This window comes from Pleurodeles waltl, chromosome 4_2 (assembly GCF_031143425.1).
Source record: "Pleurodeles waltl isolate 20211129_DDA chromosome 4_2, aPleWal1.hap1.20221129, whole genome shotgun sequence".
Lineage (NCBI taxonomy): Eukaryota > Metazoa > Chordata > Amphibia > Caudata > Salamandridae > Pleurodeles > Pleurodeles waltl.
Window position 1 is genome coordinate 689,632,974 of NC_090443.1, and position 25,242 is coordinate 689,658,215.

General features: G+C 42.8%; 1 protein-coding gene across 6 annotated transcripts in view; it reads left to right on the forward strand.

Annotated features, from left to right (window-relative positions):
- SSX2IP (SSX family member 2 interacting protein) overlaps positions 1–25,242 on the forward strand; it is a 415,768-nt gene that overhangs the window by 257,619 nt on the left and 132,907 nt on the right. The window lies entirely within an intron of this gene.

Below are 25,242 nucleotides of genomic sequence, written 5' to 3' on the forward strand. Positions count from 1 at the left end.
CTGGTGTTTTCCTGACTCTGAGGGTGCCCTGGGTACTGCTAACCAGTCCCAGTCCCAGGGCCTGTGCTCTGTGTAAAATGGATATGCAAATTAGGCTAATTATAATTGGTTAAGTTAACCTACCTATAAGTCCCTAGTATATGGTAGGGCATGTAGGTTTAGGGACCACAGCATAGGTGGTGCACACCTAGGTGCACTGCTGAGGTGCCCAGTGTCATTTTAAAGGCTTGCCTCAACCGCGACCCGGCCTGACTTGGTGGTTTGTCCCGGTAAAGAAAAACCTCCGAAAAAGAGACTAAGTCCGAAGGTAAAAAGTTGACCGGGACCTCCCAGCCATCGTATCCGAGAAGGGCTCCACGGACGTCGGATCAAGATCCAGGTTTACCCCGGTCGAAGGATTTTCACCTCGAAAAAACGACTAAGTCCGACGGTAAAAATCTCCACCGAGGAAACCCACATCGCGTATCCGGACAAGGGCTCCAGGAGGTCGGATTCAACTGGCAGGTTCGTCCCGCTGCTGAAAATCTTCAAAATAAAGACTAAGTCAGAAGGTAACTTTTTAACCGAGGCCTCCCGCGACTTGTAGCCGAGCAGGGCTCCATCGCGGTCGGCCTGAAACTTTGACTTTGCCCCGGTCCTGGTGCAACCAGATGACCCGATTGGCGCTTTTTGTTTCTAAGCGCTAGAAAAATAATTATTCTTTAAAAATTCATATCTCCGGTTCCCTTTATACGATTTTATTCGTTTTTGTGTCATTTTAAAGATAAAAATATAAACTATTTTTATAAATTGGTTTTGGATTTTTAAACTGTTTCCTGTGTTTTATTTAATTACTGTTTTGTGATATTTGAATGCTTTACACACTGTCTTCTAAGTTAAGCCTTGACGCTCGTTGCCAAGCTACCAAGGGTTGAGCTGGGATTAATTTACTGAGACCTAACTGTACCTAGGTGGAGGTTAGTGGCTTGTTGCTAGGTGTAGGTACCTACCTGTCCTTACCAATAACCCATTTTCCAACAGACACCACACCAGTTTAGAAAAATAGCCCATCTTTATTTGAAAAAAAAAAAAACAGACCAAAATGACAAAACTCCAAGAAAAGATATCAATTTTTCAAGTTAAGAGTCTTAATCCACAGGAATCAATGGATGTGTTGCTTTAGCACAAAGTGCCTGGTATGCGTCAAAAATGAAGCCACAGGAGAGGTGATGCAGTGATTCCTTACTTGCAAGTGAGGCTGTCCGTCGATTCTTTCCCCGCTGGGTAGGCGATGTGTCTATACTTTCCTCCACAGGAGAAAGATGTGTTGATTTCCGGACACGCAGCATCAGTGCCATGTTGCAGTGTTGAAGACTTGACACCCAGGGTCGATGTGTGGAAAATTCCAACATGCTGTGCAAAGGGTCTGGGCTGAGAACAGGCGCAGCATTGAATTTCCAGGCACAGGACAGGTGCTGAGTCAATTTTTCTGATGCACACACAGTGGTGCGTGAATTTTCACCTGCTAGTAACCAGCTTCTGCTTCAAATGGCCTAGGGACTGGATTTGGCACCACTTGGCAAGTCAGGACTCTGCGCAGAAGAGCCCAGGCACTGGCAGATGAAGTCTTTGTCCCTGAGACTTCACCATAGGAGGCAAGCTCAGTGCGAACCCTTGGAGAACCATGGAAAGCAGGATGTGGAAAGCAAAGTCCAGTCCTTTCACTCTCAGGGCAGAAGTAGGAGCAGCAGGCCAGCCAAGCAAAGCAACAGTCAGAGTGGCAATTCCTCAAGTGTCCAGCTCTTCTCCCTGGCAGAATGTCCGCAGTCCTGAAGTGTTCTGAAGTTGTGTGTCAGCAGTCCAATAATTATACCCATTTCTGCCTTTGCAGTAGGCAAACGTCAAAGGAAAGTCCTTGTGGTGTATAAAGACCCTGCCTCGCCCTGTCCTGGCCACAACCACTTCACGGGGTTGGAGACTGCTCCTTCCACTCTAGCCCAGGAAGACTAATCATGATATGCAAGACCCACCTCAGCTCCCTTTGTGTGACTGTCTAGAGTGAATTCACAAACATCCCAACTGTGTCTGGTCCAGACGTGTATTCAGTAGCCAGGAAGAGGCACAGAATGGTTAAGCAAGAAAATGCCCACTTTCTAAAAGTGGGATTTCCAAGCTTACAATTTAAAAACCAACTTGACTAAAAGATATAGTTTTAAATTGTGAGTTCAAAGACCCTAAACTCCATATTTCTATCTCCTAATGGGAAATTACACTGAAATGGTTTTTAAGGTAATCTCCATGTTATCCTACGGGAGAGATGAGTCTTGCGATAGTGAAAGAATGCTCAATTAGTTTTTCACTATCAGGACATGTTAAACACACTAGTACATGTCCTACTTTTTAAATACACTGCATCCTGCCTAATGGTCTGCCTTGGGCCTACCTTAGGGGTGAACTACATGTAGTAAAAGGGAAGGTTGTGGCCTGGCAAGTTGGTGCACTTGCCAGGTCCAGCTGGCAGTTTAAAACTACACACAAACACTACAGTCGCAGGTCTGAGACATGCATACAGTGCTACTCATGTTGGTCGCACAATCGGTGCTTTAGGCCCACTAGTAACATTTGATTTACAGGCCCTAGGCTCCTCTAGTGCACTTTACTAGGGACTTATTAGTAAATCAAATATGCCAATTATGGAGACCACCAATGACAAACCCAACTTAGACAGAGAGCACTTGGATTTTAGCACTGGTCAGCAGTGGTAAAGTGCCCAGAGTCCTAAAGCCAGCAAAAACGAAGTTGAGCACAGGATCATAACAGGAGGTCAGGAGTCATAAAGACATGGGAAACCATGCTGAGAGCTGACTGGTCTAACAATAAGTACTAGATATGTGAACACTGAAGCAAACTAGAAAGTTATACAAGGAGGACATGCAGACTAAATTGGTTTACAAGTATAGCACTCAAATACATACAGGAGTGCCGTTTTATGTTTTTCATTGTGTGCATTCTAAAAAGAGAATTACTTTCTAAAGAATAGATTCAAAGAGACAGTCTGTATACTCTGAAATAGCGGCAGTCGGGAAAAAAAAAAGGCCGCTCCATATGAAATTTACAACATTGGCAGGAGAGGGGGGACTGAAAGCTGGAATGTGTCCTGTGCTGTGAAGAGGGGGCAGATAGCACCCTGCGATCACATCAGGCCCCAAACACGAAGGCAGCACTAAAGTGCCAATTAAGTACAAATAAAAACACTGACACTGGAGGGTTGGGGGGGGGGAATCTAATAAGCTTGGCATTAACATAGAGGAAAAGAGCTGTTCCCTCTTTCGGTTAGTTATTTCTGGCTTCACAAGAGTGGAACTTCAGAGCACTTTTTATTTTTAATTTTTTAATTTTTTTTTAATAAGCCCCTTTCTTGAGAAGTGTATCTGAATTATTATTTTTATATATTCCCTTGTTGTCTCAAGAGCAGGTCCAGGAAGCAGGAAAAGAGGCGGCATCAACCTCTCTGCCTTTAAGGGGCAGATTGATATTGAAAAACATAAGTTACTGAGCTGCATGTTTGTTCAGCACCTGATGCCACCCTCTAATTCAGTCAAAGCACTCCTTGCCATTCAAACACTAAGACATGCAGGCTCTCCATGTCTAAAATCCATAGGCCCCTCAGGAGAACAATTTTGAGACACTCCTCTGTTGAAGTCTCTCCTAGAAACTGTTTACATCTCACCTTCACCTGTGTATTGTCTCGCACTATTGCAGCTCCTCTGCTTTCTGCCAGAGAAGCTTCTGCAACCTTCTCCAAAGCTACTAAATGTACCAAGTCCTCAGGTTATGTTCTCCAGGTATACATCAGTACACCCCTTGTACTAGAAGAACACATGCCAGTTGAAGCACCACAACTAACACCTCACTCACCTCAAGCAGCTGTGAGATGATAGCACCTGTGCCACTCAAGTCCTCCGACCATTGGGTTAAAGGTCATCATACTCTCTCACATCCATAACCAGAACTCCATCTACAGTATCTCCCGTGGGTCACTTCACCTTTCGGGGGAGTGTGGGGTGAAGGAGGGGATCTTGACCAAAGGAGCATCCAAACTTAATATCCTATTGGGGTTACCTTCTACAGCAGTATTTGTCATAGTAGTGCTCCAACCCCAGCAACACCCAGATTTTCTCTTCTGCTAGTGCCTGGGTTGACAAATGGTAGAAGAGAGATGTATCACATCAGTCATAGGAGGCTTCTCCTTGGCTAATAAATAGCTAAGACATGATCATTGTCTGTCCTCGTTTGGAAACAAAAACATCCTTTTGCTTTAGAAACTTCTGCTCCTTCAGCTAGAGGAAAAGAATGGATTCCTCTGGAATGATCTGCAGAGCAACCCGAAAGTACTTAAAGCAGCAAGTGGTACTGCTCCCTTGACCGGGGACCATCTGAATGCTCCCCATGGGAAACCATGTAGAAGTTTGTTGACACCTTCCAAAGGATCGCAAACAACACTTTCTAGAGGTGAGGGAAAACAGATTGACAGCCAACCAAGTTATCAGTGCAAGCAGTCACCTAGCAAATGTAGTGATTTTAGGTGTTTGCCATGAAATTACACTGTGGTGGTCATCATGGCTCTGACTTACGAATGTGAGGTTGGATGCTCTGCTAAAGATTCTGAATATATCACTCACTAATAACATCCTCTTTGTAGAACACACAGAGGAAGAAATACTCCTCAAGAAAACAGTCAGTTAGCCTAAGGGTTTAGTTCTAGGATAGCAGAAAAGAGTCTACAAAACAAGTTGTCCAGTATTGTATTTTTCGTAGCTTCACAGGCCTGAATTTCCTACCACATGTGTGAAGGGAGTGTCCCTGAGCTCTCAGTTTTATTCTCAGCGGTAGCTACTTTTCTTCATTCTGACACCAAATCTAGCCCTTATTTCTACAAGATCAACCTGTTTCACCTCTAGTTGAACTTTCCTGACAGGAATTATTGCAGATAATCCTAAATTTTGGCCTAAACGTAGGTGGTCCTAAATGTCTTTTCAGAACTTGTGGCTACTGTGGGAAACTAAGGTTACATTGTGAGGACCCCCAACAAGGAGTGCATTAAGTGTCTTAATCCCAGGCCCAAGACATTCTCTGCTAAGACCCTGAAGGGCAGGGGCGGTGACTTGCTTCTATGGTTACAGATAATCGAGACCAAAGAGTATTTTCTTCAGGAAAAGAACCAGAAGTTTCAAAGATATCTAAAATGGTTAACAAGTGCCCATTCGAAGACACGTTCTCCCAAATACAGACCATTCTGGTGAACTAAAGAGCAAGAGTCTCGAGCACTGGGGTTACGTCACCCAGGCTTCAAAGCTCTGTCTTCATTGTGGGGTGTCCTTACACAAAAGAAACTTCACGTCTCCCAAGGACACAGTCTCCGCCATCCATCCCATCTTTGAAGATCGTCGCATGTCAAGCTGATCTCCGATATTGTTGTCAGACCTACTTTTGACAACGTTGATGAAGAAATTGTAGACGAGAAGTCGGTCAATGGCAATCTAAAAGCCTACCACATCTATATCTTCCAGGGCAGCCCAGAGACTGAAATCTCGACGACTGCACTAAACACATTGATGGCACAACCATTATCAATGACAGAGTAACTCCTCAACAAGACCTTCAAAAAGGACATTTTGATATCAGATAAAGGTATTCCAGTGCCTATTTTACCACAGCACTCCATGCCTAGTAAAATATTGCCTTTTCCTCCAAAGCATTTAATAGATTCAGGACGTTCGTTTGATAAATGTCCAATTAGGTCTACTTATAGCCCTACACAAATATCAGCCGGAGGTGTCTTCCATCGATACCTCGAACTTAAAAAAACATTCCCTCGCTTAGTAATCTTAATTATAAATTCAGTCTGCTGGACCTCCACATTTAAGGCTTATTGTACCTCCCACAAATGAGGATGTGTACTCTGAGGAACGAGAGGAAGGCAGAATTACTGATGCACTGCCCCACTTTCCCCACAGGATGTGGGTTCCAAATGGGATGACTGTTGCCCCTCCATCTAATCCACCAACTACATCTGCAGCTGATTCTCCACCAGGCAGCCTAGGCAGATTTTCCACAAGGAACCTACAAAGAAGTCTGTAAGATTATATTCCAGTCCTAGAATATACCTGGGAAGAGGGTTTAAAAATCATGAAAACAAGGCGACTGTTGCAGCAATCTTTTCCTCCCTGGATAAGAAATAAATAGCTCCTTGAAACTCTCCAGCATGCCCGATAGGTCATCCATGACCAGGCTCTGCGGTTATGTAGGCTGCCCACAGAAGGTTAAGACACCCATCTACCCCTTGTTCCACACCACCTGATTGAGCGGGTGGAAGACTGCATAACTTAAGGAAACCTTTCTCAGCTTTGGCTGTAACCACTGTCAAAGCTTCTAATTCCTTAACAATTCAGGGAAGGTAAGACAGACCAATGTGGTTTGACTTAATTTTGATGCTAGAACACTTCCCCAAGGAGAAGAAGAATCTGTTGAAAGCCATTATTCCAAAAGGAGAGAAAACATAATTTGAGATAATACAGTGATGGACTTAGCCTCCACAGATTTCTGACAGCTAGCAGGTGCAGTTGTGCCCAATAGACAGGGTTGTTTCGAGGCAACAGCCTTCTGCCCTGAAGTGCAGACTTCAACATGCCGTATGACAGGAAGCATAGCTAGGAGAGCATGTGGATATTAATTTACAATCTATGAAAGCTAATACTTACACAGCAAGATCCCTAGGTGTCTTCAACAATGAAGACTCCATCCCTTTGGAGAGTTTGAAAGCTAGGAGGGGTTATTATCTGTACAGAGTATCCGTACAGAGGTGGTTACCAATCTTACTGCTCTCAACCCTACCAGCCGGTTCAGCGAGGATATAACCGGACAGACCACCTCCACCATCTGCCTACTCCAGGCAGACGCCTCATAGAAAGGCAACAGTACAAGAAAGATCTCAAAACCTTCTACAGGTCAGTGATTATCCTTCCATCGGCTGCAAGTTCCTTTCGTTCGACAGGGGAACACATTTCCAACTTCTACATAAATTGGAGGTCTGTTACAACAGACTGTTGGGTCTTGGAACTGGTTCTGAGTAGGCATATCACAGGATTTATCACCATGTCACCTACAACCCCACCTCAGGAAATAAAAAAGGAAATCAGGCCAATGGAGACTGACACTTGATTTCTGGTAGTTAAACAAATTCTTAAGCTAACAATCATTTTGTAAGGCTACTCTTGGGCGAAACTACAGAGTCTTAACAAGGGAGATTAAATTACATCCCTAGACCTTCAAGACACATATTGTTACATTCCAGTTCATCCTGCCCACAGAAACTATGTAAGATTTGAAGTGACCAGTTGCCAGTTCTTCCTTTCTGCCACATGCATTTTCACCAAATGCATGCCCACAGTGGCAACTTACGTCAGAGGATTGGGCCATCAAATTTTCCTTTACCTTAACAGTTGGCTTGCAAAAAGTCCCAATCAGCCCGAGCTGACAAATGTTCTACAAGGGTTGTCCTCAAGTCTTCACCACTCCAGGATTAACATTCAACAGGAGCCAGTATTCCTTAAAACTGGGCAAAACAATAAGATCGCTTGGGGCACTTCTCAAAGTAGAACAGGGCAAATACTTTCTCACAAGGGAGAGAGTAAAAACGTTTTCTGTAGTTGCCCAAAAGCTCCAAAGTATAGTCAACTGCAGCTTATGGATAAGACCATTCCAGGAAGACCTAGACAATCAATGGTCGCAAGACCAAGGATCTTTTGACGACGCTGTCAAGATCAGAAGGAAGATGAAAGATCCATTACTATAGTTGGCACAGGTAAACAACGTGTCAACAGGATTGACTTTCCTCCATTCACCCCCAACATTTGTGAGGACCACCAGCGTTTTTCTAGAAGGTTGGAGGGCTAATTTCCAGGGCTTGAAAATCAAAGGAAAGTGGTCACTTTTAAGAATCTCAAATGCACATAGATCTCGGGGAGGTATCAGCCATGAGGTCTTTAGTCTTTCCTCCAAAGGATTTCAAGATCCTGAATAATGGTACAGATGGATACTCAACAACCAAGTACTGCATAATCCAGCAGAGAGAAACAAGTTCACAACTACTTTTCAGAGGAGCACAAATTATTTGGAAGTGGACAGTCGTCCACAACATTACTCTGAAAGAGAAACATGTCCCATTACCAGCAACCAATGGGCCAACACGCTGAGTCAAACATCAGAGGAGTTCCTCAAGTGTGAACTGGACCACTATAAATTGAGAAGCATCTTCTAGAAACTGTGAGCTCCTAATCCGGATCTATTTGTGAGCAACAAGAACCACAAATGCCCGAACAATAGTCACTGAAACCCGATTTCAACACATCATTTGTGTGGAATATAGTTTGATCAATAAAACTGGATGCCTGAGCAGATTTATCAACCATTTCAGTAAATGACAATGCACTACCTCTCACTGCTCTATTAATATTAAAAACAAATGCCTACCTCATGTCCATTAAAGCTAGTGGAGTTTAGCAAGTTTGCCATACTAAAGTGGGTTATGGTTCTGAAATGTTTGGGAAGCACTTCTCTATAGAGTAAATCCCAATATAATATTTAATTCCTATAGTGTTATGAGTATGCATACTACATTTTTATCCAAGGTAGTTTTAAACTCGTAACAATCAGTCAGTAGCATGCCTAGTATTTTTCAGTAAGCCTTCCACTCCAGTGGAACACTGTCTGCACTCCTTGGACATTATAATTTTTCAGTTGTCTCTGGAAAAAGCTTAGCTGATTAAGGCATCTAATTGCTTTTTATTCACCTTGGTCCAGTACAACAGGTGTCTGGCAACCCCCAACATAGCAAATTTATTGCAGGATTGTGGTTTATAATACATTATGCTATTAATTGGCAAACAGCCCTTTACTATTTACACCTAAAACTCATTCAACCAGAGAGCAAACCGCTACTGCAGGCTAGTTGCAAAATATTTCATTAGTGGAAATACTTTCAGTACTTTTTCAAGCTATTACTATTTTTGATCCGACATGAGTTGAGTGTCTGTTAAACCTCACTCAAGTTTTGCCTAATATCCCATTACAGTCCACTTGACCACTCCACCCCAAGCAAATCTCACAGCCTTGTTAGTTAAAGACCAGAAATTAAGTTTTAGGTTATTTAAGACTTCCTTTCCTATCAAAAACAACCAACTCAGACAAAGCAACCAGTATAACACAGTTTGTCCTTTAGGACTGTTAATCCTACAAGTCCTCATCTGATTGTTTGCAGTTTTTAGGCAGCAGTTCTTAGGCCAGATGGTGCATTGTAGTCTTTGTAAACTGGTTGAATTGGGGAATGGTAGTTCTGTGGAAAACTATAGCCAGTGATATGCTTTGGGAAGTGCTACATGTCATTATTTTTGTAACTGAATTGTAACTTATTCAGCTTTGTGGTCAGGTTGCTCATACACAGTGGGGAATCATTGTAACATTTCAGTTCATTTAAGGTCACTTTGATGCAGCAGTAACCATTCATTATTAATTAAAATGTTATCTACTGTGTGCCCAAGGTTACAAGTATAATTACATTAGGCTGTTTATGATGACATAGAACATTGGGCCTCCTTAACCAATATACACTATTTTTCCCAACTCATTTGTTTGACCAGCTTGAAATTCTGGAAGGCTTAAATATGCGTGGAGGGTTTTACAGCTGTAAAGTGTTACCATAAATGTGACTTGGAACCGAAAGGTACTGCAGGCTATCTTCTTTGGAGTGCAAATTTCTCTTATGCGTTTATTCTTTTGTTGATTTTAGGTCTAGGAACAATTCTTTAGACATAAAATGGGCTTTAGCTCGAGGTAGAACAGTATTACTTTCTCACTTCATGATTAGTGTATCATTCTGTTGCCTATAGAGTTTGCATTTACAATGTACAAGGAACTATCTTAGCTTAAGGATGCATATGTATAAAAGGCACATTACTTTAGGATTATGTCATTTAAGTTGCTACATTAGTATACTTTTAGCATTTTGTGCATTCACAGATGTCCGTGATTCTTGAGGTCTTGTTTTGTTAAACTGTTTTTGAAACTTACCTATAGGACTTTGAGAAGTCTACAGGTGGTAGTTGAGTTGATGCTTGCAGACTATAGTGCAGGCATGTTATGCTTACTGAATCTACCATAATCCTGCTGGTGCAACCCTGCAGCTCCATTAAACAAACAGACACTAAAACATTTTGCTCTTTTGCGTAAAACAAAAAAGTGCACATCTGATTGTGCAGTTTATGTTGCTTGCGTAATAGGGAATAGAGCAAATAACATTTGCACAAGGGCAAATTATGGAGTAATTCTATTGTTTGTATAGTTGGAACAAGAGTAATTTGTTTTATATATTTTGTACATGTTTTATGTTATACCTGTCTAAGCAGCTTCACTAAATAATAGCTGTTACTAATGTCCAGTTTGGGACCCACAAGGTCCCTGTTAATCCTGGTTACTCAGGTAACCGAAGTTATTGGTGAAATTAGAAAGAAAGGTGTACAGTAACTCAGCTGATTTGTGATGCTATACATAACTTTAACGCATCCAGATGCATACTCCATATTCATACAACACACCAGCTCTGCCTTCTACTTACTCCTAAAAGACCCCTTTCTTTCACCACCAAACCTATGCTCAGCCTCCCATCATATCATCCACTAAAACATCTACCTCTTTTCACCAAAAACACATAACCAAACAATCCTTGCACTCAAATCCACCACATATACTACCTTTTCCAGCTATCAAATCAATCAGACCCCCATAAACTCTTATCCATCCCTTTTCATACCACATACACTCTTCTCCAAAATACCTTACCATCCCCCTTACCATTCAACTTCCACTCACCAACAGTACTTTACATACAGTTCCTTCTCAGAAAACATCTACATCAATATCTCCTCACTGTCCCACAAAAGCAAAACCTAGCACACACACCAGCACATCAAAATCTCACACACTTTCATAATACATTCCGTCACAAATTAGAAACATACACCCACTTCCACCCTTTTGACTACACAAATAATACACGTCCTAAACAATTATTACTCCCAGATTTTCTCTCTTCACCAGCACCTAACATAAATACACCAACAGAACAACTTTCACCAAGCTCTCATCCATTGCACAATTTAGAGCCTTTAGACATGACCAGCAAGCTCTACAACTAACTCATACACCTTCCCCTCTAAACAGACACAAGTAAAACAAACAGCACGCCACTTTTCACAACTGTGCAACCCCATGTCTATTACACAACAAAGCTACTCTTCAAAAAACGTTCACCAACTCACTCTCAGCCACCACCTACACATGCAGACCCTTCTAAGCCTGCTGGACGAAAAATACTATATAGAAAGACAAAACTATTTCTATCTGCATACAACTAATACCAGCACTAAAGGCACCCCTGTCACAAGTTTAAAAAAAAGAAAAGAAAAAAAAAAAATACTGCTCACTCTTCTACAAAAAAGTCACACCACCACCAAAAGAGTCTCTAAACTACCTACTAATAAATGCTCAATCACTCTAAAAACAAGCACCAGATCTACGACCTACTCATTGACACGCAACTTGACTTGCTCTTCATAACTGAAACATGGCTGGAGATGACATAGCCCCAATATTGCATGAAGCTGTTACTCCAGGCCATCAAACTATCACACAAAATCGTATAGGAAAAAGAGCAGGTGGACTATCTGTTATATTCAAGCAAACAATAAATCTTACCAAAGCTGACCACATTTCCATACAAGGTTGTGAGGCCCTCATCACCAGATGCAACCCTACGCCAACTTCCTCTTGTAATTTCCTTTTCCTTTACAGACCACCACCTAGCAGTGCACCATTACAAGACCCTTTTATAGGCACAGTTTCAAACCTTATGTTACTCTCCAACCTATGCAATAGATTAAATGTATTTATTTGCATGATTAATTAAAATCTTAGCAAAATAGTCAACTTATGTCACGATTATTACAGCTGGATATTTAAAAACTGCCCTTATCTTGCTGGCCTAACAACATATAGAGGTAGTGATATTTTATAAAACTAATCACTATTAGGATTCAATATCCACTATAAAATTCTTGAATGTATGCTATTACAATAAGAGTTACTAAACAATTATTTAAAGCGCCAAGTTTTCAATGTGCCTTGTTCTGTGTATTTCAAGAACATAATCTACATCTTTATGGTGTACTAACAGTCACAGGTGGCAAGTTTAAGGATTTGGTCTGTGCAGACAGAAATTTAACAAGTCTACAGTTTGTATGCGGATCAGCTGAATCAAACATTTTCATCACTGCTTTCCGTCAAGAGCATATCCTTTTTGTACTAAAAACTGTTTTCAGCAGTTGGCGACGTGCTTCTCTTGGGGTAGGGCAGATACAAATCAAATGGACCATGTCCTCGCCTGGCAGCATTGCATAGCCTGCATGACGTCTCTCCCCCATTCTTCCACAGTGGTTGATCCGCTCTTGATTGAAGGGATCCTAGCCGTATCGCGAGCAGGTGGTGTTTGACGTGTACTGAAAATGTTGAGATCAGATATTGCGGTGGTGCCAGGCATGCGAGCGTCATGCAAATTTGCATTTATCATCTAGCAAAGATTGCAGACCTATTTCCTTTTTAACACACAGCACAGAAGGGGATATGACATATTAGAGTTCCATAGGTATGTCATTTGTGTCTCGAGTACTGCTAGTACCTGTTGTATACTGTCTTTGAATCACTCCAACCTATGCTTTTTCACAACCTAAATATTTGGTTTGACAAACCAAACATGCCCCATTCAAAAACCATCATCACTTGCCTAGTCACAATGAAACTAAATCACATCTTACACAAAACCTGCATTGCTAGGCTCATCCTATATGCCATTTTTCTAATCTAGAACCAGTGACTGCCATTTGATAGCTTTCCAACATAAAACACCAATAATCACACTTAAGATCACCTTACATGCATCCACCTAGCGATCATGGAACAAACTCAATTTTGAATGCTTAGAAACACAACTAACATCCAACACAGATCTAGATACAATAAATTCCATTCAAAAGCTTTGACTGGATACAGGAATCTTTTGATATCCTAATACCACATAGCGCAACAAAACAAGCACCTTGGAGAAATACAGAACTATGAGATAAAACAACAAAATAGAAAGCTGCAACACACCTGACTCAAAACAAATGGCAATCAAGACACACTTCACCTACAAAACCATAACAGAATATACAAGTCAACAATCAAAAAGCTAAAAAGGTACTATGCAGACAGAATTCAAAATGTGAAATGTGCAAGTAAAGTAAATGTGCAAGTAAAGAATTTTATAAACCTAAATGCACAGAAGGAATTCATCTCATTACTTAAGAATTCAATGACAAACCAGCAACTCACTGCACAACCAAAGCAGACATGTTGGACTCCTACTTAAAGGAAAGGAAAACCACCAGAACCAACCTATTTCCAAAAAGCCTCTCAAATAGTAGGCTAACCCAGCTTCTACATTCCTTTAATCAAATATCGCAAACAAAATTGATTGATCTGCTCAAGGGAAGCAGGCCACCTTGATGCCCTTGTGACCCTTGTCCACCACACATCTTCAAGAACATTTTTGTAACTACCTCTGCTGCCACACCAGTAAGAAGAATCAATAATTCTTTAACTACAGGAATCTTTCCTGAAGACATTAAAAAAAAGACATGCACATGCCCATTATGAGGGGAAAAAAACCAGGACCTGCATTCCCCAACAACTAAGCCACAGACCGATTACAAATGTCTTTCTTGTGCAAACTGATACAAAGAGCAGCATTTGCCCAGATGTCACAATTCATTGAAGATAACTCCATACTTTCAGAGTATCAGACAGGATTCTGCCCAGAAAGAGGCACAGAATCTGCCTTCATCGCTTTCTGGGATGACCTAAAAAACATAGTAGACCATAATGGGGATGCTGCATTACATCCCTCAGCTGTCGTGACACTCTAATACAAAGACTCTACGAGGCCAGCTTAGAGGTGAATGCTCTTGACTGGACCACATCCTACCTTCTAACCAGGACAGATTTCACCTATATTTCCCCCTTTTCTCATCCAAACAAAAGCAGGGGTTCCTCAAAGCTCCATCATCTCACCCATACTTGTCAACATCTACATGTAGTTACCGACAATGATGAATGAATTTCAGCTCGCATGCTGTAACTATGCAGATGACACACAAATATTCCTTACACTGGAAAGCCCCCAAAACATTGGAACCTCAAAACTCTTCAGTTGCCTCAGAGCTGTTGATCAGTGGATAATATGGAGCCATCTCAAATTGAACGCTTCCAAAACTAAAATACTAACAAGTGCTGATCGTAAAAAAAAATTATGACTCACTATGTGCCTGATGATCTGGGACCACCTCCTAAAGTATTTAACGAAGAAAGAAACCTTGGAATTCCAAGTTAGCGGTGAATGCCAAAGTGAACAAATTAGCAAGCGCCAGCTTCATTTCTATAAAAACTGCAACACATCTTCCCCCACCAGGGATTTCCACACAAGGTTCAGGCTACTATGTCTTTTACTGTCTAAACTTGATTACGCCAGTGGCCTCTACCATGGACCGTCTTTATCAACTATGAAAAGACTACAACAGATTCAGCGCTTTGCTGCAGACTATTCCTACATGTAAAACAACAAGCCCACATCACCCCTGACTTGATGGCCCTATGTTGGTTGCCGGTGTCTAAAAGATTCACTTTCAAGTTGCTTTGTATCGCCCACAAAGTAATACATGGAACAGGACTGCTTTTCATCATGAATAATAAAATCACCAAATACATTCAACAAATGAACCTCCGCTACAGATTGGCACCTTGCCTCAAAATCCCCCCATGGAATAAAAAAAACATAAGTGACGCATCCTTCTCCATCCATGCAGCCAAATATGGAACCTATTACCCCAGAACATAATATCCACGGCTATATTTTCTTCAGAGGTCTACTCAAGGGTTGGCTTTTTCCAACATAATCACCAAACTCAAACTCTAAAGTACAGCATATCCCTGTGTGTATAAACAATTATAATTGAATTATGTATGTATATAGATATGTTTTTTCTTTGTACAAATAGGTATTATTATTGCTTTTAAAACATATAGATACACCTTACGACTGCTTAACAAATGCATACATTACTTATGGTTAAATATATATGTATATTCCGTGCATGACATGTATATAGGTCACTGAATAGTTTTCATATAAGTTATTTGAGTAGATGCGTATGGGTCTCATAATATGTAAATACTCTAAGAACTATTTTTTCTATAAGTGCTTCACTATTTAAATATTGAGGAAAATATAAAGTTAAAAAAATTATGAAATACTTTAAATCTTGATATGTTCTCTTCCTTATACAAATATACCCTATGTGCTTATGTATCTATATAGTTATTAATTTACTCAGACTTTACTGTAGAAGAAAAAAAAAACTTTGACGCTATCAAATGCATTTCTGTCTCACCCCCTATACCTCTCTCAATATATCCTCCACTCTGACTCATCCCAGACCTCATTCTGCTACTGTGATCTTCAAAGTAACCCTGTTCTGGACTCATCCCTCTTCTATCCTTCCTTGATCACCCCAAACCTCATTCTACTACTGTCATCTAAATTCTTTCCTCCTTTGACTCATTCGAAACATCATTTTATTAGTATGATCTCCATAATCCGTTTCTAGAGACTCTTCACTCCATCTCTCCTTTTACTCATCCCAAGCCTCATCTTATTACTATGATCTCCCAAATAACACTTTCTAGACTCTTCCCTCTTCTATCCCTTCATTTTCCTATTCAATCTAACTGACAGACTCCACTCAAATTACCTCATTTCTCTATACTAATCCACCACTAAATCTTTTTGTCTTCCATAGTAGCATGCTGCTCACCAAAAAACGTTTGGACACATCGTCAGGGATAGTAAGTCCTGTATAAATATAATTACAATCTCAAACACAGTGAAGCATCTCTCACTAAACACACCCATTGTGTTCCTCTCCACTACAGACAACTTTAGCTGTTTGCTGACCAAACCCATTCTATCCAGTACTTGAAATATATAGAGTGGGCTTTGAATAGAGGAGTATTTTGCACATCTACAGGTCCCTAGTGCTCAACACATCTTACTGAAATTGAGAAGTAAATGGGAATTGGATCTGGGGGTTTTGCTAGAGGCTTCTAACTGCAGATTCTTCACTTGGTGAGTTACACCTTGGCGTGAGGCTGGATCAGAAAAACTTTAATAGTACTTCCCTAGCGCTTTGACAGGTGGTGTTGTGTGGGTCTGCGTTGTCAGTCTATTCTCGATTTGACATTGGACCACTAAAAGAATGCCACTTCACAGGCTTTTAGTTCTTTTCTTTCTGCACCTTCTAATGCGGATCCCAGGCTAGTTGGGCTGTCTCTGACAGACTTTTTACCACTCAGGAAAAACTCATATATTTGTACAGACATGGCCTGTAACCAGACCGGTTTCAAGCAGTTTTGTTACTGTCATCTGCAGATATCTGTGTCGGACACCCACGGCATCTGCCTCTTGTGCCGCAGTAACGTGCACGGTAATGTGAACTGCAAAGTGAACCAAGACCTCAGAGCCAAACCTTTCAAAACCAATGGAAATCGCAGAAGCTGTCTTGATCTTAGCCGAAGTCAAAAGCGTCCTCACACTTCTACTCCCAGGGTCGCTCTCAAGACCACACCATATCGAGGTCAAGTACTTCAGGTAAATTCCATATAAACACAAGAATTCCAAAATGGCTCTGTGAGGTCCCTGGCACTCGCACTGTTCGGAGTCATGCAACGTCATGGCCACCTCTAGGTTTTGGAGCACCTTCACGGAACAAACTCCTGCAGGGGTTCTGCTCCTACTTTGTCGGGTGGACTTCTATAGCATACAAACTCTTGGGAGAAGCTGTTGAAATAATTTTTCGTACCCCATTGGGATTCCACCAGAGTGTTTTCAGGCCCCAAGAATCCAAGGTGTCTGCCTGTCAGAGGCTCAGTGACTGAGTCATCCTTTATACCATCCACTCTACTAATCGTCCATCTAAGGCTGGCACCATCATCTAGCATGACACCGCCAGCTCATTTCCCAGAGCAGCATAGGATCCATTTCATGGCACTGAGACTGATGCCACTAGCCTGAGCGTTGACGCCGGCACCGATGTCGGACACAGTCGTTTTTTTAAAATCAGATTCTGAGGTTTAAATGGTGACAGGACAACATTGGTACAGCTTTTACGAACCTAACCCACAATGATATGATGACGACGTCAATGGGAACTTGTCTAAGGAGCTGAATATTTTGACAGCTTTCAGGATGGCCACCTCTATTGACGTTGAATTCAGTTACTCAAACCTTATGGCATCTTGGGAATCCACAAATTTTGCCACTGTCATTCATAGGGCAGTGGTGGTGCTTGCTTTTGCATTGCCCATGCAGGAAGTTAAAACCAACGACTTAACCAAAGTCCTCAAAGCAGCAGCCTTGAACCAAGCACCTCCGCTACTTTTAACGAGTCTCTTACAGGCATACTTATGGGCACCTAGTAAAAGCCAGGAACTTGCCCCCAGTCAATGAGGAAGTGACAAGGGGTCACAGACTAACTTCCATGGACCTAGACTTCTTAATGCAGTTTCCTACCACAGAGAGCCTAATCATGCAGATATCGTGAAGCTGCCTCAACCAAAACTTTATCTTCCAATCCACCTGACAAGGAATGTAAATGGATGGAGAACTTCTCAAAACTCATTTTCTCTCTAGAGCCAGCCTTGCCTTTTCGATCTGTCAATATCTCCTGGGAAAGGTATTCGAGCAACTTGTGGGACAGACTGCTGGATATCTTGCCAGCTGTTCAAGAGGATGTTAGGCATGCACCCCAACATATGATCCTCAACAGCCAAGATGCTGCAAAATATGTCTGCTGTTCTCGCCTGGACAATAGCGACGGTTTGGATAGGGCAGTCCAGACCGGATTGGTGCTTAGGCATCACACCTGCCTACGACAGGCTTTTCATCAGACGTTCATCAAGCTCTGGACTTGCTGTTCACTAACTTGAAACCTTTCAGAGCTAAGACTGAATGCCCTTATGAAATTTAAAGAGAGCTGGACCATAGTTAGTCTGTTTGGCAGTTCTCCAAAGAGCAGCATGGTTTTTGAGGGTTCGGAAGGGAGTATCAGCAGAGGCATCTCCAATATCTGCCTCAACAGCTCAAGTCTCCCTGCCCAGACCCCCACCCCTAAGCCTGCAGCCGCTGGGGCAAAAAAAAAAAAAAAGCACTTTAATTTGTCTTTTGGCATACAATCGCCTAGTAAGAGGTTGAGTCACCTTTCCCCACCCTGATTGGAGGAGCATTACATCAGACCAATGGGTGCTCAATAACGTGGAAAACCGCTACCTATATCTTTTGTCTTATCCTCTGAACATACCACAAACACCGAAACATCTCCTGGAGGACCTTTCAAGCTCTCTTGGCCACGGAAGCAATACCGGGTGCCTACACCAGATAACATGACTGGTTGTTGCTTCTGTTAATTTCTGGTACCGAAAAAGGGCAGAGGCCTTTAACCATCTTGGTTCTCACCCTTTGAACTTCTTCCAACAGAAGAAGAATGCTCACTCTGGTCCAAGACTTGTCCACCCTGAATCCAGGAGGCTGGATAGTGGGTCTCGAATTCCAGGACTCGTACTTCACATCTCTGTCCTGCAGTCTCACAGACACTACTTGTTAGGCCAAGAATACTTTTAAATCTCCTTGCACCCTTTTAGCCTGGCCAGCGTGTCTTAGGTGTTCATAGAGGTGATGGTGGTGGACATAACCAGAATCTTCAGAGATTTGGTATACCAATCTTTCCACACCACAATGACTGGCTACTGAAGGCAGGCTTGCCTCAAACTATCATAAACCACCTCCAAATGAACGCCAACTTGTTGTCTTTTGGGTTCTTCATCAGTGTGCCAAATTCACACCTGGATACAGTGCTTTCTGGAGCTGTTCCTCTGCCTCTGAGTTAAGGACATTCGGGCTTTGTTCCTGATGTTTCAACCCTTGCCCTGGGTCTTAGTGAGGCACCCTGTTTGTGGCCCACGTGAAGTGGCACATGCCTTCTCTGCAGAGGATCTGAAGTCTCAGTGGGCTTGCCACCAAGGCAACTTGTCAGTCAGAATCCATCCAGGTGTAGGAGACTACAATGCCTTCATCACCTTCGCCACTTTCCTGGAAGCCTGGAAACATGCAGCATGTAATAAAAACACTACTAAAGAAACCTTCGGCTGATCCCAACCAACTGCTAAACTACTGCCCTATCTCCCTACTACCATACCCAGCCAAGGTGATGGAAAAAACAAGCAACTCGCAGACCATCCCAATCAACACAGCTCCTGGACACCACTCAATCAGGCTTTAGACCCAACCACAACACTGAGACTGCCCTCTTTGCAGCAACTGGTGACATAATGATGGTCCTCGATTGAGGGGCAACACCAGCCCTCATTCTAGTTGACCTCTCTGCGGCATTCAACAGTCTCCCACTCCCCCCTTATTAGAAGACTTCATAAGGTAGGCATCCAAGGACCCACCCTCAACTGGATCTGCTCCTTACTCATTGGAGAACACTAATCATGCCACCCTACACCTCAAAAGACAGAAACCTCATCTACAGAGTTCCACAAGGAACATCTGTTGGGCCCTGTTCCACATCTACATGACTCCACTAGCCAGCATTCAGATCGCATGACCTCAATGTTCTCTCCTATGCAGATGATAGACAACTGATACACTCCCTCATGAACAACAAACCTGTGACAAGAACCAACTTCTCCACCTGCATGACTGAAGTAGCCATCTGGGTGAGACAACTGCTTCAAGCTCAACTCTGACATCACCAAAGTTATTTTCAGAATAAAGACCTCTCCATGAAACTCTACTTTGTGCCCGGTGAACCTAGGACCCACACCCACCCACCCCCACTGCCCATGCCTAACATCTAAGGATCACCTTTGACAAACTTGACATGACTGCCTAGGTCAACTCTGTGACCTCCCATCTGCTTCAACATCCTGAGGATGCTGCAAAAAATCTTCAGGCAGCTGCCAGAGGACACCAAGAAAACAGTCACACAGGCAGTCATAACCTGCAGACTTGATTACAGAGAAGCACTCTATGCTGGAATAACCAAACGCCTTCTGAAGAAACTCCAAACAATACAAAATCCAGGAGTAAGACTTATTCTCAACCAGACGGCCCCCTGATCACACCATGCCTCAGAACTCCACTGGCTCCCCATACTCAAACGCTCCCGTATCAAACTCCTTACACAGAAGTAGAAAGAACTGCTCAACATTGGCCTCCATACCTCAACAGAATCATACACTTCCACCAACCCTCCAGGCACACTCTTACTTGCACACATACCCAGTAGCAGTGCAGTAGGTTGCGCCTTTTCTACATCGCTTCCAAAGCTTATTACTCCCCCCTCCTCCAGCACATTAAAGCCTCTTCATCCCTTCTCTGTTTCACCTACCAATTCTTTGTATACAGACCTAACCTGAAGTGTCAGTGGAATCACACTATTGTGGTTCACTAGTCTACAGCTTGCACTGACAAATGCATCTGCACAAATGTGATTGTGGTTGTGGTGGCTTCAAAGCAACAGTCAGCAATAGTCAAGAGTCCATCTATTTCTGTACTTTATCAACTGGCTAGTGATAGCGGAGTCCTTGTTTCTGGTCGTTACCTTCAGTGGGCAGTAACTCTCCTTCATGATATTGGCTTTACCATCAGTGTCCAAACATCTCACATCTCAAGACTGACCTTGATATCTGTGGTACAGGACATGCCCCTCATTTAAGCCTTTCCTTCTTGCTCTAAAGGGCAGATAAAAGCCGTTCAGTGGTTCCTGAGATCCCAGTGGCTTTAGCATCAGGCGAGACTCATGGCTTAGGTGAATGATTCCTACTCTATTTATCCAGATCTGTACTGTTAGTTATATTCTTCCAACCTTTTTGGTGGACCATCCTTTGATCTCTCCAGGCTAATGTGGATGATTCCTTACTGAGCTGGTGTGCCCATCTGGGAGACATTATGGTTCATGGTCATTGATCTGCATTTGAGCAGTGCCAGAACATTAATCTGCTGAATCTACGGGTCCTTTGCCTTGCAATAAAGGCAATTCACCCTTTCATCTTGGGGCGCAGCATTCATGTTCTGTTACTCAACACCTCTTTTGTCCACTGTATGAACTGGCAGTGTGGTGTAGAGTTGTGCAACTCATGTTGGGAGAAGATTCACCTGTAGATGGTGCAGAGTGACAACAAATCTTACTGATAGTGGCTCATCTTTAGACTCCCTCAATATGAGGTTGAATGTGCTCTCAGTGGAGGACCACAGTGGGGACTGCACGCTGTAGTGATGGAGGTAACCTTCTCCAAATTGATTATGTGGCATATGCTCCCTGTGAATGCCTTCAGATTTAACTTGTCTCTGTGCCCTTTGTAAACGTTTCTACAGATTCTGTTTAGGGGAAAAGTACTGCGAAAAGCATAGGAAGAGCAAGCTGATTAGGACTGTCTCAGACTGAGCTATAAGAGGATCTGAGATGCCATACTTTTGGGACTTAGTTGTCAGCTGTCTGTTCCCCAACATCTGTAAATGTTTTCTTTCTGACATCTTTGCAATGTACCTTGCACACCAGTGTGTGGGGTGGCCTCAGTTAAGTGTGTTTTGGCAGTTGTATCTGCTTTCATATCTCTGCCTGGTCTACTTTTTCTCTTTAGATCAATACTTGTGGCAGGTTTCTGAAAGGTTTGCTCTGCTTGTTTCCTCCACTCAATTTTATAGTTCGTCAGTGGGATTTTAATCTTGTATTAACTTTCTTGATGCATCGCCATTAGAGCGGATTCGCATCTGCCTGGTTCATACCCTAAAGTCATTGTTGTTGGGGCTAACTTCATTGGGTGAAAGATCTTCAGGCCCTCTGTTTCCTTTCACAGATTGCCACCTGTACAAGTTGGTCCTTTGTACATGCTTAGCCTTCTTACCCAAAGTGATTTCTGCATTTGGTATGGCTAAGTCTGTTTATTACATGTCTATTGGTATTTGTTAAACGCTTTATTGTACTCTGCCTTTTGGTGCTATAAAAACTGATGTGAAAAGGCAGTGGAAAAAAAGATTTGAGATGATCAGAGTAGACTGGTTTTAAAACGTTTGTGAAAGTTGAACAAATGAGGTTCTGCTTGGAGATGAAAAAAGTTGGAGTTCCTAAAGATAGGCCATGAAATCTGAAAACATTTACCTCCCCATCTTTCTAACTTTTATTTCTAAACAGCAAAGGTCAAGGAGGAAGGTGATCTCAATTCCCAACAAGAGGGTTATATTTATAAAACTTAGAGTAGGATCCCTCATAGAAGACTCTGCATAACACAGGTGTTTTTCCAAAAGACACTTTTATCCACAGGTAACCAGTGCAGTAGAATACCCTTGGAGACCCATTAAAATGTCATAGCTTTGAAAAGTCATGACTCCAGCATTCTTGAGTTTTTGAAGGTGATGTAAACTTTTCTCAGATAATCTAAGTAATACACTGTTGCCATGAACTGTGGGTGCTTGGATGAGGGCCTTCACTACTGTCACTATAAGGAAATGTTAAGAAAGGAATGATTTTCTTTAGCTGTCTCACATGGAAAAAACAGCTTTTAGTGACCGCAGAAATCTGTGATGTAAGAGCTTAAAGTCTATATTGTAAGAAGAGGATACTGGTTGAGGCGCCCAAAGAGTAAGGCCAATACATTTTGTTAAAGACAGTAAAAGTCTGTGTCTTAAAACTGGATTCAGAACACGTTTTTAAATCTCAACCCTGTTAGGTATGTGGGAAAGAGCAGTTTGGGAAAGGAAAGGAATAGCGGTCAGGTGATAAATCAGTTGTATGTAATCTTTTTCAAGTATATTGTAAATTAATATTTTTGAAGATGAAATGCCAAGCGACATGGGTATAGGTTGGAAAAACTGGGCAAATTGTGGCTCCTTGAGGAAACTTCCAAAAAAGAAAAAGCTTGGATTTGGACTGAAATTTCCCAGAGTAGGTGTATTGGGTCCTGCCAGTAAGAAGGGAAGTAATCCATGCAAGAATTGTCTCCTTCATATCTAAAGAGAATAACCAAATTAATTCAACTACCCTTCCATCTTTATTCTGTACTTCTAACAAAGGGGGAAGAGCAACTGAATACTAGATGTGTGGACTCTTCCTATATTGATCGCACACACGAGAGTGGATGACCAGATCTTTGTATGCTTCACTAGATCTAAGGAAGGCAAGGTGGTATCCAAGCATACCATCTCTGACTGGGTCATCCTCTGTCACAATATACTCTCGAACCTCTGCAGGACATTGATGCACATCTTACTGGAGCGATGGTTGCCTGCAGGACTTTCTAGAGTAGTCTTGGTTGTAGACATCTGCTATGTGGTTACATGATCATCTGTGCTTTCTTTTGCATACTGCTTCATTGCACAGGAACTGGAGATTTTTTTTTTCAATGACTGCAGGTGTGCAGGGCACTGACACCATTACATTTGAAAGTAACACAAGCTGAAGAGCTTGTTTCAATTTCACCGCATTAGTGCTCGGAGGGCATATAACCCCCCCCCCCCCCCCCCCCACCCCTCGAGGACTCCCCCAGGCACTTGATTGCCTTGGGAGAAGTATCATCACAAAGGAGAGAATCTATGCCGAATGGATCACTGCTTTGCGATCGCCACAGGAGAGTGATTCCCCAGCAGGAATCCACTCACTAGACACCAGGGGATTGGGGGAGTGACCCCTTGGGTAAGAGCTTGTTCCCCCCCCCTCCCAGACCACCACCAAAAATTGTCTCTGGCCACCCCCAGGGAGGCGGTTAGAGGTGATTATCCCCAATCTGCTCCCCACCACCTCCTCCAGAGGGCAGAAAGCTCACTAGACACCAGGTAAAAATAATAATCCAGTGGTGGGGCCTGCCCACCATTGGCCTGTCCATGCCCCACCCTTTCCCCCTCCCCCCAACCCCCCCAACAAGAAGCCAGACACTGTCTGCCCCGCTCCTCTTCCTGGTGGGTGGATTGGGGTAAATCCTCCCCATATGCCCTAGTGCGTATTATAAATAAAATAAAACAAACTTAGAGGGTGCTGCCCACCATAGGCATGGCTATGAGGGTGATTGCACCTATGTACCTAAAGCACCCCCTGGGGGAACAATGCCCTCCAGACACCAGAGACTGCATTTATACAGTAATTTCTTGGGGTGTTGAGTGGGGAGAGGAAGCGGCCTCCTGGAGTGAAAACAGAGTGCGGCCTACCCTGGCATCGATCCATATCCCCGCAGAAGAAGGGCCTATAATAGTGTTTTCTGCTTCACTGGGGGCAGGTAGGTGGTTTGTCCCAGTTGGGGAGGTTGTCCCAAATATGCCCCCTGAGAGGGTAGAAAGTCACCTGACCCCAGGGATTTTGGTTTGAGCAAAATAAAGTGGTGCATGTGTTGCACTCTCGTTTGTCCCAATTGTGGTGGGGATGGGGGTGTGGCCAGTACCTGATTGCGGCACCCACAGCGCTTTCTTTTGCCCCAGAGGCAAAATCCCTGGTGTCAGGTGAACTTTCTAACTCTGTTGTGGTACGTTTAGGGCAACCTCCTCAATTGGGACAAACCTCACCCAGGGTAGCAGAAAGACACTACTACCCCTTCTGGTTGAGGGGAAATTGCTTGATGCCAGGGTAGGCCACCCCGTTCTCTTTTGTTTTGGCACCATTCTGAATTCCCTGATGTGCAGTGGACTTTCTGCCCCCCCCCCCTCCCCCCCCCCCCAGTGGCAAATTGAAGGCAAACCAGCTGTCTGGCCCAGGGGAGATTGGGGCAGGAAACAACCACTCTGCATGGGCCGATCACAACGTTAGATGTGATTGTGAGGAATATTGTGAGTAGGATGGCCTGTACTATCTATATTTACTACCCATGTAAAACTAGGGTTTGGGGCACCTTTTGGTCCTGTTTGATAGGGACTATGTTTCTTCTTTGATTACCTCAGTGAAAAGCTATCTTGTTCTGGACGCTAAGCAACCCAAAAATCTATTGCTGTGTATCATTGCAACTTAAATGTTT